We start from the raw sequence: 13,057 nt of genomic DNA on the forward strand, positions 1-13,057 counted from the left end.
CAATAATATATTTTCATGCTGAAAAGTATTCGAACAACGTTCGCCGCTCTCTTCTACCGAAGAAAACGACCAGATACACGCGTTGACCTTTTGCAACGACGAAGATCGAGGATGATCTACGTCATCCACTACATCCTCGATCGATCGACCTTCGTATTTGGCAAAGAAACTGCGCCTGAGCGAGAGGTCGATCGACATTGACCTAGGCTCGCTGAATGTTCCCGTTAACGCGTTCCATCCTTTCGTGTCTCGAGGCCATCAAAAATTCTACTCTGATTTTCTTGGATGCGAGATAAATCGATTTAAATATAGTACCGCGCGCAACTCTTAGATCATGCACGTTAATGGTCTTATAATTGCTAACTAAATATATTCGTGAAAAAAACGTTTCACCGTGCTGTTACATGAAAATGAATCTTTAGGTATTTATTTCGTGGCGTTGCTCGTTTACCGCTTTCCACGATTTGCAAACTTTTTTTTGTTAAATTCCCTGGTAAATACAGCCCTGGCTTAAATATTATGGAAAATAAATAGGTTTAACACGATTATCCTTGCATTTGCTACATTATCTTACGAACCTACTCCGTACGTACTACGTACTTCCTACATCCACTTCATAAATCAAAAATCTACCTTACAACGAGCATCGATAATCGGACAACGATCTACGCGAATACGAAAGTATTCGAACCTTAACCCCTTTCAGCACTGCTGCTCAAATACGCTTAACGATCTTCCTAAACAATCGTAGAGGTTTGCAGCGCACAATGGCAATGGTAGAACAGCGATATCGTCGATTCCAAGAAGCGACACACGCCGCGATAGAACACACCGCGTGTCCAGCTTGTATTGAGCCATCATCGCAGATCCGGGAATTGTGCAGGGCGGTCCATAAAACGCGACTGGCTCCGTGCCGCGTTAGGTCTCTCCGTGGCGGGGTAATTTACAACGTTGGACATCGCTGCCGGTTTATTACCAGCTTGTTTATTTTACGGTCGCTATGACCGCGCTGCCTCTGATCCGTCTTTCTCTTCTCCCGGACGTTCGTTCCTTTTCGTTCCGTTCTATTCCTCTGACCTGTTCCTTCGTACTTCGTGTCCCCCCACTCATTTTTCCCCGCGACGCGCCTCTATGTGGCGCGGAACGTGCACGAGATGTTCCTTTTGCCCGCGCTCACTCGATGACCTGCGCCTACCTTCTTCGTTCCGCGCTTTCATGCCTCCGCTCCATCGAATATCTTTCTCATTGTACCGTGGAATTCTACGTACGTACCAGTGGATATCGAGGCGATTTCATGGAATGTGGTCTACGAATCGGAGTTAAGCGAACGTAGAGGACGACGTTATCGACGACGTAGGAAAAATCGACTGATTTCCAAGAAATTAGCCAATGAAGTTACTTTCGTACAGCTGTTACAGAACTACCAGAATCATAGGAAAGTAACACCGTTTCCTAATTGCCTCGTAATACGCGATCTGTTCAATGTAGTAAACGAGCCTGTGAAACATGCGTTGCTTTCGAATGGAAAAGAACATAGTTTAACTGAAAAGAATAATTCCCATCGACGCCAAACCGAACCAACCATCTCAACTGCCTTTGCTTGCTCGCCTTATCAAACCTAAACATATCCCATCGAGCGATTCATCACCTGCGATCCGTCCCCACCCATTCCTCGAGAAGAAGGAAAGAACAAACCGTGGAGAACACGAATCGAAGAGGTAGTGGACGATCGCGGTTGAACGGTCGAGGGCTCGCGCGCAATCAATTACCGGCCGGTTGCGGATAGTCGTGCAGCGTGTCCGTGGGCGCGAGAGGCCGGTCAATAATAAGGAACAGAGCCGCGGAGAGCGGTGTACGTGCGGACTGCGTCCGAGCGGAACGGACGCGCGTTCGCGATCGCATTCACGGGGTCAGGTACGCGAGAGAGCTACCTGCATCTCGGAGGGCCGGTGCACAGTCACGAGCCGACGATACAGAGGAACGGGCGAACGCGTTCGAGGTAACGTGAAAACGGTCTGGCTGCTGCCGTATACACACCGAACCTGCCTATCGGCGCGGCGGAGCTGTGAGGCGCGGTGGGTGTCGGTGTCGGTGCAGCGCCGGGGCGTGTGAACGCTGTGACATATGCGGCGTGTCGCTTTCTTTAATCGCCTCTGGCCGCGACTGCCTTCTTGCCGGATACCTGCATGTAGCCCATTCGCCGCGGTGGAACGGAGCCGAGCTAGGCTCCGATACGCTTCGTTTCGTCGTGAACTCTCGCCGGCGTGTCGCGCTGATCGTCGTGAGCGATGGGCTATAGCCAGCAGCTTAAATCGAAACGCCAAGTAATGGTATTCTATCGGTACCTTTCGGTTATATCTATCCTTAACCTCTGCGCAAATGGAAATATAAAGATGTAAAGCTACGTGAAAATATCGGTCCATAAACGGTTTTGCACGTTGTGCAAGTCTTCCTAAGGGATGAGATTATTAGTCGGACAAACTCTTATTCGCATACTTGCGATATTATTGCTAGTATTATTACTGTACCGGCTGAGACCAATGATAGTACAGAAAAATACGATAGCAAGTGCAATAAGAAAAGAAAGAAAATAATAAAGCAGGGAAAAAGATATTACGAGGAAGTATCGCGCTAAGAGGCTGTTGCAGAGCTTCGATATGTCGAGTAATCGATACTTCCCGCCGATAACGATCACTTCCGCAAAATTTACTTGTGCACTGCTAACGATACCGCACTCTGCTACGAGCGAAGATTCTAATATCCACGTACAAATAACCTGATCCATCGATTCCACGAATCTACGATCGCGATGCGGCAGCTTCTGTTCGCTCTCACGATCGTCGCCGTGGCGTATCGGCTACGGATCGGAAAGGAACTGTCGGGAAATGCGATTTCTCGCGAGGCTCAGGGAAATTGGCTCGACGCCGATTTAGGCGTCTTTGAGGCTCCTTTCATGGATCTGCAACATGGAACGTTGACTTATTGGCCATTTCGTGTACGCGATCACCGCGGCTCGATCCTCGTTCATCGAGGAAGTCAACGATAGAAAGTGTGCAGATCGAATTGCTGATGGAAATTTACTTCTTAGATGTGAAATTAATTTTTACATTAATTAGAAGATAAATTAACAGGTTAATTAGAAACTATAATTTCAAATCAGAAAATTACGTATTCGTAGCTATATATAATTATACAATTCATCGTCGTCCAACCGATTCGAATATTTAAGGAATTTAATTCGGATTTTAAATCGAATTAAAAATATGCCGAATCTTAATTTTTAATTTTTAATTAAATTTAACAATCCGTATGGAATATAAATCCAGGTATTTTATCCGTGTACGTTACGTGTAATGCATTCGTTGTTGCATTACCTATGCTGTCGTAGAACGTAAACGCTCTCCAATGAATAATGAACTTAATTACCGTTATCAGTCCGACACGACGTTTTGGATATTATTATCGTCGATAGTAAGTGGTCGGAACGTAGCGTTTATAGAGGAGAAATTTGTTAGTCGGAGCAGTGATACGTAAAGTGAAAGATTTCTAGTAGATTTCCGCTGTGGCGAATCAATTAACTTGGAAACGATTGTGGATGCAAGGGGTCACTATAAATTAGAATGTAAGTATCGAAACAGGCATCGAAATCTAGACTTATCGAAATCGTTCGATTTTTTTCATGTCTTAATATTTGGAATAGAAAGTAGAAGCATAGCGTGTACCAACTCGCTTAGATTATTAATAGACTCGATTTTTTTACAAAATCATTACTCGTACGAATGAAACAGTCGGATAAATTCTCGGAATTATTGCAGATTTCTTTTACACGAATTACTTTCCAAGAGTATAGTTTAGAAACTCTTAGGCGTCCATATTTTTCTCATCTACAAATTCTATATTGTCACCTACTTTCAAAAAGTCAGTCAAAAGTTGATTCAAGCGAATCGATGTTGTAAAAGTAACACGTAACATATGAATCACTCGCACTGTGAAAGTTATCATTAAATTCATTGAACTTTCCAATATTCTTTTTCGAACGTACTCTTCGTTTACCTACTTATACGCACGCCCATTGTTAAGACATAGTTTATCGTTTATTTCCCATCATTCATCAAGGTTAATATTCCATTCAATAACAGCGCGATTCTTCGCTGTGTCTCGTCATTAAACATTGTCTTATTCCGAATAATTAATGACGCCGATAGAATCAATGAAACGGAACGATAGCCTTCGATATTCTATTCTTCGGCTTGTTTTCACTCGTCAACGCGATCTATCCTCGACAGGCGATTTTCCTGACAACTTGATCGCGTGCGACTTTGACCAAAACGAAGGAAGGGGCTGTCCCGCGGACTCTAAGCGGACGTATCAACGTATGCGCATCGTGCGTCGCGCATCGCGCGTAAATCCGTCGTCGTCCGTCGTGAGGCGTGCGCGCCACTCCAGCTCGCAGATTAATAACGCGATAAATTCAACGCTTACCCAGGTGGGCGTGCGAGCCGCGTAGGAACAGGTAGATAGAACTACGTGCCGCACTGCCACGGTGCTCGTCCTTTTTTCACCACCGCCTGATATAGCGACGTCATCGGCAGATTCGCGATTAACGCGCCTCGCATTTCCTTCAAGAGTACTGTCGAGATTGCTTTTCGAGGTGAGCACACTTTTTATCGGATCGTTACCGATCCTGAGCCGTAGATTTATGTGTGAGAACTGCGTACATGCAACTACCTTGCTTGCATCTACCTCAGCTGTGATACTCGAATTTCTTACGTCTCGTTCTTGCCTTCGTTTTCGATCGAAAAGAGAACTGGAAACGTTTCGTAAATGAGACCATTTGCAGTATAAAACTGAACGTAGAGATGACGCATATCGATGATGATTCTTTCGTAGCGTCTTCAAGCTTGAACGAGTCGAATGAGTTGACTTGAGAATGAAGAAGTACAGCTGGAAAATTAAAAAAATGAATTCCCTTGCTTTTGTCACTTGGAACGTCGAAATTGTTGAATGATTCATTTTTCTAAAGAACTTGAATTCACGTGTGATAAGCAAACGATCGTTTAACGAACGATGGAACGTGTCGGGACGCGAAGACGGTCGAGGAAGGGATGAATAGTCGTCGGAAGTGAAACGGCCCGATCACCGCTGCTAATAGCCGACGTATTATGTCAACCGTTAACCGGACAACCGTTTATTAAGGGGTTGCAGCACGATAAAAAACGCGTTTTGCATAATGCAAGATAATCAAGCGGGACAGGTTTGGGACAGGTGTGCCGCTACCAGCGCACTCCGCCTTCCTACAGAGTATCTCCGACGTGTAAATTAATAATCTATTAGGACATCCCCGTCTCGTGTTGTTCGTCTTCGTTTCTTTACTCTTTCGTCTTTTATTCGTCTTTTTCTACTGGACCCTGTTGCTGATCTCGACTTTTATTATTCGTGGAACGTTTCCTTTTCTCTTTTTCTCCTCTTTTCTTTATTTTGGTACATCATGTGGGTATATAATAAAACAGGAAAGCTAGTTAAATTATAATAAGACAAATTTCTCGATAGAAAGGCTCGTAATCGATAAAGCATCGTTTTTATAGACGTTAGATGTTTGAGACGTACAAACTGGTCTCGAAACTTAATAACGCAAGAAAGAGAAAAATTCATTACATTCGAGTTATAGTTTTCTATACAAATGTTAAAATCATATCGTTGATTTTCTCCTTTATTTTATATTTTCATACTATCATGCGTTTTCTCTGTTCTGTAATCTGGCAAATGTCACGCACGTTTCCTCTTATTTTACTATCAATCATCTCTCTGGACTTCCGTCTGCGCCATTCACTTCATTACTCGGCCAGAGTGTACGTTTGTTTCAAGCTTCCTCGTTGTTCCCTCGCATCTTCGACTTGTTCTATTCTTCTTTTCCCATTATCCTGCCCCTTTATCTATTCCAACGCAGAAACACCCTGTTTTGCCAACACCTCTTCAACTTCCTATCGCAACATTGCTCGACAGCCTAACTTGCTGCTGGCGACGTATTAACCGACACGAAGCTGGCAGGTTATCGTGCGTACTGGCTAACTCGTAAACGCTGGATAATAAGATGGAAAGAAAAAGAGAAAATGGAAATGTCTGTTCAATAACGAGAGATACTCCTGCGTTGTTATATAGAAGCTAGATTACCAAATCGACGAAACAATGTTTTACGATGAGCATCCTTTACCTCGAGATTGAACTATATCGTTGAAAGGAAACTGGCGAGTTGTTGAAAGGAAGGTGTGTGGTAGTGGTAGTGTTGGGTTGGCAACTAAGTGATTGCGGATTTTGTCAATACCACCTAATGACAAAATCCGCAATCTCTTAGTTGCCAACCCAATACTAATAGTCAACTGATAGAAGAAACATTGATAATGATACAATTTTTCTTTCGAATATACTGCGTTATCCTCGTAGAAGGATATTACGTACGTGAACTCTTCCTGAATCTTTCGACAGTGTAAATTCGTTAATAATTCACGCGTGAAATACGAACAAATGTGGAATGATCTCCGTACCTCGAAAATTATTATTAATGCGAACACACGAGACGCTGGCGTGCATTTAATCGTACGACTTTGATCGAATCTCATTGTGCATTAATCTAGTGAATGACAGAATCGATTAAATCGGATCGGATGGACGCGACGCAACGCCCAGAAGATTTACGTAAATCATCGAGCCAGATCGGATCGATCCAATATAATTTATCGCGCGACCGGTCCGTCCCTTGATTTGTCGTTCGAGGATATTCAGTTTGAGTCTTTGAGCGTTGACTGAAGTTCGCCCCGGGTGACAAGTGAATCATCGCGTCGAATAAATTACTATCGATGACTCTTACCGCCGTCAAGAAGAAGCGTAGCTTCGAGACGTAAATTGTAAAGTTTCTTGCACGACGTAAAAGCGGAAGTACGTTCCTCGAGCGAATAAGAGAGGAAGAAAGCTACGAATCAAGGAAGCATCGATTCGTCAAAAGTTTTGTTAAAGTACAAGAAATAAATTGGACTGATGGATACATTGCCTCGAGGAGGCAAAAGGAAATCCTATAATTTCAAAAAGTAGTTTACTACGATACTACGAGGTATCGTTCAATTCACAATCACAATGTAAATTCGATAGACTCGAGTAACGTTAAACGACTAAAATGAAGTTAAAAAGGGCAACGGGTTAATCGCAAAAAATTCGACACTCTGTTCGTGCAGCAACTTTCGAACGCGACACTTTCGTCGTACAAGTGCAAGCGCGAGCGTCGAAGCGTACAGGAGCCGGATAATCGATTCGTGGCAATTGACTTTCAGCGTTTATCGTCGAGGAGATCACGGCAGGGCTGCGGTCGCGGATCTATCCGCACGTTCGAACGATTTGCTTCGCGACGGGGACACGTGATTCGATCGATCGAGGCCGAGACTAATCGACGAGGAACGCCGGCCCCTTAATGAGCGTCCACCGAAATGTCACCGACGCCGGTGAAAGCTGAAAATCGAATTCTTCCGGTGACATTTCGCAACGTCGCGTTGCGTCGTTACGTGGCGATTCCACGAAGAGTCAAGACACTCACTTTGCCACCCTTCGGTTATCCAGATGTGTTATGTTCCAATAAACGCTATAAATTCGATGTATCGTATAAATTCCACCAACTTGCACCAAACGAAGCTGCATAAATAAGCAAATGAAATTTCGCTAAAACTACGACGTATAGATTCGATACGTTCCCTCGTTATCGTTTCTTCCACTGTACTTCAACGTTATTAGCGTTGCGAGTTTCCCGATTGAATTTCACCCAGCCGATGTGTCTTATAAATTCCGCTAATCCCAATCGCAGGAAAAAAGAGACTGAAAAAGAAGACAAGAAGAAAAACCAACAAACCATGCACTTTATTGTTTCATAAACCTTACATTCATCGTGTCTGATACGATTCTAATAACTCGAGCGTCGATAAATAACGCGTAATCGGTTTACTTCGCAATGTTCGCGTTCTCGTGCCAGTGACTCACGTCGGTAATCTCTGAGCGGGGCCGCACACGCTGCCAACGACGATATTTCAATGCATGTGAAACTGGCGAGGTGACACCGATTATTAGATACGACCGTGACTGGCTCACATAGTGACCAACTGTGTCGTTACGACTGACTTGGTCGCAGATTTCTCATTCGCTTGAATAAAGACACTTTCGAAGGAAGGTTTCGATTTTCTAGAGACCTTGCAGGCTTTCGATCGATATGGAAATAACGGAGGAGCAGAATCATCTGGCAAGACTTGGCGCTGTGGATCAAGGAGAAGGTGGAGAAACATCGTTTCGACCACGAGACAGAATCGAAGCGGTGAAACGTAACTTCTCCCTTTCTCTCTTTTTCTCTATATCCGCGGCACACGTGGCCGATCCACCGACCGTGTCGATCACGTTCGAAGGAATCATTATCATTGATCATCCTCTCTCTCATTTTCCTACCCTTTCTCTATCTCCCTTTCTCCGCCTTCTCGTCGACGGGCCGAGCTATCGGCTAATTGCCATCGTGGTTGGCGATCTCGCGGGCTCAAAATCGTGAACGCTCGCGTACGATCGTTCTACCAGCATCGTGAGAGAACCGATCTCTACTCGCTTCGTTCTCGCCTCGGATCGGCCACGCGGAGATTTCCGAGATTTCGGAGTTGCTTGCACGATGAACGATTCAGGGAGGAAGAAATACGACGATGGTCGGAAATGTTGAACGTGTTATTTCTCTCCGATGAAAATCGAGCTAATTAGAAAAGTAGCAAAGAATGATCTGCGTTCGTTACGACTTTCCATAAACGATCCCGTAAATTTCGCACCAATTTGCGATTACCCGGTACATTTAACGTCAATCACGATCGAAAAGCAATTATCCTGTAAGTACTTACACCTGCATATTCTCTTTTCCTCCATACACATACTAAGATCGTAAATAAGTAAATTTCTCGTTTGAAACTTTCTATCTCACGCAGCCTCGGCATCATCAACGTTCTTTTTCCTAATGTTATCCCACATTCGTCGTGTTTAAGAGTAACCGATGCGGAATTACTCCATAATGGAAGAGTACAGTACTTTTTCTAAGCCGATGATTAATCGCAACGCGATGACGAACGCTGCCTATGGGCTCGAGATCAAAGAACTGATTCAATTAGCAATTAACCGACCGATTCGAGTAATACGCGACCTTATCGTCTTCCTTTAATTGGCCGCGTGATTGTTCGCCGGATCATTCGATTAATTGGACTTACCATCTTAATCCGCGAATGAGAACGAAAATTTGTCATAATGCTGTAATTAATTTTCAAATAAATGGTTGTTAGTCGCGTGGTTGAGTTCGCGGTGGATTATCGCGTATAAGCAGCATCCTGCTGCGAGCAAGAGATTACTATCACAAACTGAAACGCGACGAAGAAAAAGGAACCCGCTGGTGATTAATGTTATCGATCGATTGGATATCTCGCGATTCGACAATCGTGATTGATTTCTCGATCGGTTGCGTTAATTGATCGAGGTGTGAATGGCATAGGTCTATCGCTGTTTTCTTCAATTTCCCTAATTTCCTTTCGGAAATGACATACGAAGAGTATGAGTAAATAGGTTGTACTCCCTTTTCTTTTTAAGCCTTCAAGCTTTCCCAAAACTCGTCGATTTTATCATCCTTTGCTGAAAAGAACGATAGATACGTGTAAACGGCTGATTAACTGCGCATTATGGATGCATAGTGCACTTTATTCGACGTTGGATTAACGGTACGATGATTGATGTTCGTCGCAATTAAACAGCTTAAGATGACTACGGAAGCACGCGTGATAGCTGCTTCCTGTTTTACAGAATTCTCCACTTGAGGTATGATCACGGATTCGGAAGTGAAGGAAAGAATAAAATACACCACTATCTATTCCGACATCGGGTAATTATCCCATTTAATCTGCTGATTGATCTCCTTACTAATTAATCGATAAAATAAATGATATTGCAATACGTTTGTTTATAGTACAGAATATGTGTCGGACTATACACATTATATCGACTTATGTTACTCGTGTTATTCTTCAGGTTCATGTACGTTCGTTAAATCGTTATTAATTATTAGCTAATTAACGGGTGCCGCAACGCGCGAAGCGGAGGGATTTCAGAACCTCGAAACCGGGTCGAAAGGTTACATTGCTGTACTTAATTATAGAGAAGCAGCAGGTATGATGAATTTGCCGTGGTTTCATCTCATTTCACTTGCTTCTATTTGAATATCGACGCAAGTCAAACAATTCTACGAGTATAATTGTATCTACAATAAATACAATCGTAGAAAGTGTTGGCGAAACGTCGAAACATTCTTCTGCAGTACCATTTGCAGTAACATTTAAATGTCAAATTTTATTATGTATACGTTATGTTATATTTCAATCCAATTGTCTGTTCAAGGCTTTTCACTTTTCTAATCTAAGAACAACGTCACGCGCTACTCTTTTGCAATCTTTGAATCTACTTTACCTCTTTTATATCCTAACGTACGTTCGAACTGTATTAATTAATCAAGGTCGCTTCCCCGAGTCATTTCAAATGACGTCACGGTTAACGTCTCTACTACGACCTCACAATCATTACACATTACCCGTGCTTTGACTGTTTTCTCGTACGTATACCTATTAGTATCTACTTACATTCTACGCAAAGTGTGTGTACCTATATGTCGGAGATGAAAGAACATCGGGGCCTTTCCTTTGGAATTTTTGCGAAAATCCCCGATACTTTAGTCTAGACTTTTTATTATAGCTGTAGATAAATAATAAGACACACATCTGGTCGCTAAACGTAGCCACGGTCACGGGATGGCCCTTTTTACCTAAAAGAGGTATGACGTAGTTGTATAGCTCTGCTTAAAAGTATAGTTGACGCAAGGGGTACAGAGAGGTACACAGAAAGTACAGGAGTTCAGTTCCACTTGGATTTTTGACAAGTAAGCGCATTTGTCATCCTGTTCACCGTGTATTCGTTATTGAACCCAAGATTATCGTCATTAGCATCTCGAGTATCTAATCGTCACGGTTAATTGTCCAATTCTGTAATAGTCATATAATCACCTTGGGAATTTATTATTATATTCATTTAGTGATTGAGTAATCATTATTATTATAATATAAGTTTTTAGTGAGAACTTATTATTGTGTAGTGAAATTGTTTATTGCTGGTGAACTTTATTCTGTAATAATCATATTTGTACCATTAACTATCATCCATATGGTGTAATACAAAAATGGTTAATCGAAATGAAGGCTCGTTAAACGACTCTAATCCCAATGCTAACTCGACATATATATTGTTGCTTTTAAAACAAAACATAGAACGAACACTATGCAACAGAAGGAGAAGGTTGCAAATGCGTTGCACTATATTTTTCCAACTCCTACTTGCACGGATCACTAGATATCAACGATTATCGTTGCACGTACTTCTTTTAAGGGTCTTTCAATTTGTCAGTATGAAGCAACAAAGTACGCGTAGCACAAGAGCAGACTGTAAGAGCAAACAAACCTGCATAAGCAGCCCCATCCCTACATAACCGCAGAGGCTCGGATAACACAGCTTCAGCCGCAGTCGATCCATTCTTCTCTACCGAAACGAATTAACACTCAACGTCACAATTGCACCCGCCCATTCCCACGTTCTCCGGCTTATTAATTGTTCCCTCGCTAACGTTCAGCATTTCACGCTAATCCACTATTTCATTTCGATTTTTTGCCCGTTTGTAAACAGACTCGCGGCGAAACTGAGAGGCGCGGCCGTGGAATCACAGTGCGGCGATCTGGCGAAAAATCGTGTAGATGGTGCGGACCATTAAGAGCCGTGTTGCCGAAGCGATGGAAATTTTCAATCGGTCGAGAGGGCGCCGTATCGAGGCTGGTAATCGAGTAATCGGGCGTTCGCGCGTTTCAATGCGCCATTGTGCGCTCGCACGCGTGCGCACCAGGCCTAAGTAAATGCAACGCGGCGGAAAAACGCGGACACCGTGCCGTTACGTGAAGTCGTGTGGCTATTAACTCTCGACGAAATTGAACGAGATCCGATCTCACACTCCCACGCGGAATACGCGCCAGCGTAAGAGGAAATATCAGCGTCTCGAGGAATATAATCTGGTCGGGGCCGTCCAGGGCTCTGTGGTTATCATAAGAACCGGGAAAAATGTCGCTCGTAAATTTCTTGCCGCATTACCTGTGCGTCGTCGTTCACAATGGGAGGTAAGCATAAAGGAAATTCGAGAGAGTTATCGATTATACGAAGTTGTAGTTACCGGTGATATTTCGGATTGGGAGTGTCTCTCTCGATTCTTTGTCGACCGGCTAATGTGTGTGATTTATGAGAAATGGCTGGGGTACATTGTTGCTTTGACTTGAGTTCTGATTTTCATCGTACATTGTTAAACCTAGTTGATGGAATTTTCAACTGGTGCGAATCTTGCTTCGAACGAACGATCGAATTGACGACGTTAAGACTTTTCCTTTGTTGTATTACCACTTTCCGTTTCCTCGTATTTTTATACATTTTCAAATAAATACAAATTGTTTTTCAAAGCGTTTTCATTCATCATATTCTCTAGTATTTATTATAAAGATACACGAAATTCGAGTTCTTAAGGGTTGAATCTTAGTTTGAGCAATCGATCGTACTGGTGACACAGTCTCACAACATCAATTGATTGACAAGAAATACGCTACTATCCTAGAAACCTTAATTTCCTCGTATTGGATTTTCCATGTGGAAATTAAGTTGCTACGTTCTACACGATACTCTTTGTAATTTGTCATACAAATGGTGGGTATATTAAGAATAAAGATGCAGCGAGAACTTGGCTGGTATAAGTGGTCAAACCATTCACTATATATTTAACCTGAAAAAAAGGTCCGCCTTCACACCGAATCCAGCGTAAATCAAGCATTTCTGACTTGTCACTTATAGCAGCACGGTATAAAGTTTCTGCCGTGTAGCGTACGCGAACGTGCTATTCAGTATGCAACTATTCCGATTACCACTTTCTACGTTC

At 43.0% G+C, this 13,057-nt stretch overlaps 1 protein-coding gene across 1 annotated transcript in view; it reads left to right on the forward strand.

Moving 5' to 3' along the window:
* The window catches only part of LOC100643692 (girdin), a 178,112-nt gene that overhangs the window by 96,166 nt on the left and 68,889 nt on the right, over positions 1-13,057 (forward strand). The window lies entirely within an intron of this gene.

Source organism: Bombus terrestris, chromosome 6 (genome assembly GCF_910591885.1).
Source record: "Bombus terrestris chromosome 6, iyBomTerr1.2, whole genome shotgun sequence".
NCBI classification, from domain to species: Eukaryota; Metazoa; Arthropoda; class Insecta; order Hymenoptera; family Apidae; genus Bombus; species Bombus terrestris.